We start from the raw sequence: 5,491 nt of genomic DNA, 5'->3' as shown, positions 1-5,491 counted from the left end.
CATCCTCAAGGTTTCGTGGTGGTACTCCAACACCTGGAACAACTACACCATTTTCTCCATGGTCCTCAAGATTGTTGTTTTCATGTGAGTTAACTGAGTTGGACATTTTGACCTGAAATCAAAGATCTTGGACAAGAAAAAGTGTGAAAGATAACTTGCGTTATATAGTAAACCAGGAAGAAAATAATCACTATTATTTTTAGCCCCACAGTGGGCGCCAAACTGTTTACCTTGAAAATGGTAATAACAATTAGATTTAATTTTGTAGTTTTAAAAATATGTGATCTATTCTTATGCTAGTTGTTAGGCAATAGATGCTAAGTGAAAGACTAGAAGATAAGATAAGAGCTTGTAGATAGTGTAGTAATTAAACCGAATGGTTGGAAATCGGGGCCTCGAGCTAGCGTATACGGGGCCTCGAGGTCGAGTTGGATGCCCGGCTAAGGGCAGTTGATGGGGGATTAACAGTTATGAGATCTGCGATGGCGGCTCTTCATGATCAATAATGAGCAATAAATGATGAACAATAAATAGAACATAATGAATATAAGCAATAAATGTAAGTAATGAAACCAAGAGAATATGTTTAAGTTAGAGAGCAAAGAATGTTCTTGTATTGGATATAGTGTGTAGTATATTGTAACATGTCTATACAAAATGACAAAGGTCCCTTTTATAGATGAGGGGGAATCCTAACATAGTACAAATGCATTTATTGCACAGATATGGAGCTGGTACATCTGTGTAATGTCAGGGTACGGGCTTGAACTAGCCTAATGGACCTGGTCAGCTTTATTCATGTGCCTTGGGAACTTCCCGCTAGTGCATCGTAGCCGCTGGTTTGCACTGCCTCGAGGTCGATCGTTAACAACCCTCGGGGTTGAAACCCGAGCTGAACTTCGATCACTCTGGGGGCGGTCTTTACGAGGTGCCTTAATGATCATAAAATTGGACCACTAATTTTTACCGTATACATCCTTCTTCATTACACGCCACCAATAATGCTGCCTCAAGTCCTGATACATCTTTGTGGCACACGGATGAATGGAGTACCGAGAGCTGTGAGCCTCTTGAAGAATCAACTCATGCAATCTGTCTACATTGGGCACACATAGCCTGCCCTGCATCCTTAATGCACCATCATCCCCCATAGTGACCTCCTTAGCATCAGCGTGATGAACCGTGTCCTGAAGGACAAGCTGATGGGGGTCATCATACTGACGCTCCCTGATACGATCATAAAGAGAAGACTGGGAGACCACACAAGCCTAAACTCGACTCGGCTCAGAAAAATCCAATCTAACAAACTTGTTGGCTAAGGCTTGAACATCCAGTGCCAATGGCCTCTCTGCTGCTGGCAAATATGCTAAGCTCCCCAAACTCCCCGCCCTGCGACTCAAGGCATCAGCCGCCATATTGGCCTTCCCGGGATGGTATAGGATTGTGATATCATAATCCTTACATAGCTCTAACCACCTCCTCTTACGCAAATTAAGATCCTTCTGCTTGAACAGATGCTGCAAACTCCGGTGATCAGTGTAGAGTCTCACAAGGGACATCGTACAAATAATGCCTCCAAATCTTCAAGGCATGAACAATAGCTGCTAACTCAAGGTTGTGGACATGATAGTTCCTTTCATGCACCTTCAGTTGTCTGGACGCATAGGCATTCACCCTACGGTCCTACATTAACACCACGATGAGACTGACACGCGATGCATCACAATAAACAGTATAAGACCCCGAACCTGTAGGCAATACCAATACTGGGGTTGTAGTTAGAGCTGTCTTGAGCTTTTGAAAGCTCTCCTCACACTCCTCCGTCCACCTGAACGGAGCACCCTTCTGGGTTATCCTGGTCAAAGGCGTTGCACTAGATAAGAATCTCTCAACAAATCGATGGTAATACCCCGCCAAACCAAGAAAACTCCGGATCTCTGTAGCTGAGGACAGTCTGGGCCAACTTTGTACCGTTTCCACCTTATTCGATCCACCTTGATGCCTTCACTCGACACCACGTGACCCAATAATGCTATGGAATCCAACCAGAACTCACATTTTGAGAACTTTGCATATAATTTCCTCCCTCTCAAGGTCTGAAGCACAGTCCTCAGGTGCTGCTCGTGATCTTCTCGACTCCGGGAGTACACCAAAATGTTGTAAATAAAGACAATGACGAATAAGTCAAGATAGGGTCGAAATACACTATGCATCAAATGCATAAATGCTGTCGGGGCGTTGGTCAGCCCAAATGACATCACAAGGAACACGTAATGACCATACCGAGTCCCGAAAGCAGTCTTCGGGATATCTAGCTCCCGAATCTTCAACTGATGATAACCTGAACGCAAATCAATCTTGGAAAACACTTGGGCACCCTGTAACTGATCAAATAGGTCATCAATACGAGGCAAAGGATACCGGTTCTTTACTGTAACTTTGTCCAACTGGTGATAATCAATGCACATACACATACAACCATTCTTTTTCTTCACAAACAAGAAAGGATCCCAAAGGTGACACACTGGGCTGAATGAAGCCCTTATAAAGCAATTCTTGTAACTGTTCTTTCAACTCATTCAACTCAGGAGGGGCCATACGATAAGGAGGAATAAAGATGGGCTGAGTGCCCGGCAACAAATCAATACCAAAGTCGATATCTCTGTCGGGCGCCATGCCCGGAAGGTCAGCTGGAAACACATCAGGGAAATCCCTCACTACTAGGACTGACTCAAGTGTAGGAGTATCAATACTGACATCTGTCACATAAGCTAGATATGTGTCACACCCCTTCTCAACCATTCGTTGAGCTTTAAGAAATGAATTAACTCTGTTGGGAGTGTAATCTAAGGTACCCCTACACTCTAATTATGGTACACTTGGCATAGCCAATATCACGGTCTTGGCGTGACAATCAAGAATAGCATAATGGGGCGACAACCAGTCCATGCCCAAGATAACATCAAAATCTACCATGCTGAGTAATAATAATTGGCTCTGGTCTCAAAACCACTAAGAGTAATCAAGCACGACCGATACAGGCAGTCCACAATAAGAGAATCTACTACAAGAGTAGACACATAAACAGGGGAACTCAAAGAATCCCAAGATATGCCCAAATGCGGGGCAAAACAAGATGACACATAGGAATAAGTGGAGCCTGGATTGAATAGAACTAATGCATCTCTATGATAGACCGGAACAATACCTGTAATGGTAGAATCAGAAGCAACAGCCTGTGTACGAGCAGGAAGGGCATAGTATCTTGCCTGGCCTCCCCCTCTAGGGTGACCTCTACCTCCCCGACCTCCACCTTGAGCTGGCTGAGCAGGTGGTGTGGCAGCTGGTGCTATAATTATAGCCTGGGAACCCTGTGGAGCACTCTGTGCCTCAGAAGTCTATGGAGGTGCACCCCTCCTAAGTGTGTGTAAGTCCCTCACCATATGGCGAGTGTCCCCACACTCAAAACAAGCTCTAGGAGGGCGTGGCGGCTGTGGGTGGCTCGGGCCAGGTCTGCTGGACTGACCGCTAAAAGCACCCCGTGCAGGAGGCACACTAGATACTGGAGGTGCATAATAAGGCTCCTGAGATCTAGGAGGAGCTGGAATACCACTGGCGGCTGGAAGAGTTGAATTAACAGGGCGACTCACATAGCCCCTACAATGTTGAATTGTAGCTGGGGCACGGGCACCAGAATAATGACAAGACTCCCGAGACCTCTTGGCCTCTCTCTCCTCCCTATCCCGAGCAAGCATGCCCTCCACTCTCCTAGCAATAATCATCGCCTGCTGATACAAGATATTCATCTCTAACTCCCGGGCCATGCTAGTCCTGATGCTCGGATGGAGTCCCTCAATAAACCGACAGACCCTCTCTCAAACTGTGAAAACCAAGGTCGGTGCATGTCCAGCCATGTCACTGAAACAGACTGCATACTCTGAAACGGTCATAGCACCCTGGCGCACATACTCTCTCAAAAACATGTCTGAGAACTGAGTCCATGTAAGGGAAGCTTCCTCAGCTAGACTGTCCAACTCATAAGTATGCCACCACTGATAGGCGGCTCCTCAAAGCTGATAAGCAGTGAAAGAAACCCCACACGACTTTGCTATACCCATAGTGTAGAGGATACAGTGGCACCCTTCCAGAAAACCCTGGTCATCCTCTAACGCTAGACTACTGAATGTAGGAGGGTCATACTTCTTGTACCTCTCAAGCCTACACTACTCCTCCACTGGAACTGTTGCTCTACCCTCGGGCTGAACTGGGCTACAGGTGGTACCGATATAACCTCTGGAATCTGATCAACCTGAATCCGCTGCTCTGGGTGCGGGCGGAGGGAGTTTGTGCTCCTCCCGCGGCCTGAGATGTGGATGGAGCAAGGGGAATCAACCCTGCTTGAGCTAGAGTACCGACTTGTCACGACCCAAGTTCTTCCTCCATGAACCATCGTGACGGCACCTAGTCTCTACGACTAGGTAATCCTAACATTTGCGGAAAATTAAATGAAAACATAAAAGCTAACAACTAACAAGTAAATTTTAATAAGAAATTAAGATGCCGCTCGGCATATACAATAGTAACTCTCGAAATGTACATAAAATCTCCCAAAACCCAAAATATCGTTAGTCACAAACTACAAAAAAAAAGCAACTGTAGTTCTATACTCTAGAGATTAACAAAAGGGAATAGAAGAAGTTTTTGACATGGGGAAGAGTAGATAGGGACTCCGAGGTCTGCGTACGCGTCAGATATACCTTGAAGTCTCTACAGCTATCTCGCCTCACTGATAATGCAGGTGATAAGCGGTACTAAGATCTGCACACGAAAAATATGTGCAGGGAAGGGCATGAGTAAACCATAACGGTACCTAGTAAGTGTCAAGCCTAACCTCGGTCGAGTAGTGACGAGGCCGGGTCAGGGCTCTACTGGTATATATATAATAAAACAAGATAGAAAGAAATACCGTAGTAAAATAAAGACTGAAATTAAACAAGAATGAAATCAAAGAAGACAACAGCTCAGTACACAAAGATAACAACAGGGGATCTCCCGAGATACAATCTCGTAGTCCCAAACGTAAATGTGCAGGGGGATCTCCTGAAATATCATTCCGTAGTCCCAAAGTAAATATGCGGTACAGGGGGATCTCCCGGAATACCTTTCCGTAGTCCCAAAGTAAATATGCAGTACAGGGGGATCTCCTGGAATACCGTTCCGTAGTCCCAAAGAAAATATGCAGCTCAACCAACGGAAATAACAAATACAGCAAGAAAACCTACAATTTAGACTAAGTTTAAGTCAAGGAAAAGCAGAAAATTCACTAAACAAGCTGCACAGTGTTCAGATAAACAATTAAGGCAAGTAGACATGCAATTCTAAGCTAACATGATACTACACATGCTTATATAAATCAAATAAGAAGGAAAAACAAGTTTTTACTTAGCAGAAATCGGGTTTTTACAATAGTTAGCCCGTGTACGTACACGTC

Source organism: Nicotiana attenuata, chromosome 5 (genome assembly GCF_001879085.1).
Source record: "Nicotiana attenuata strain UT chromosome 5, NIATTr2, whole genome shotgun sequence".
Lineage (NCBI taxonomy): Eukaryota > Viridiplantae > Streptophyta > Magnoliopsida > Solanales > Solanaceae > Nicotiana > Nicotiana attenuata.
This window is presented reverse-complemented; position numbering follows the sequence as displayed.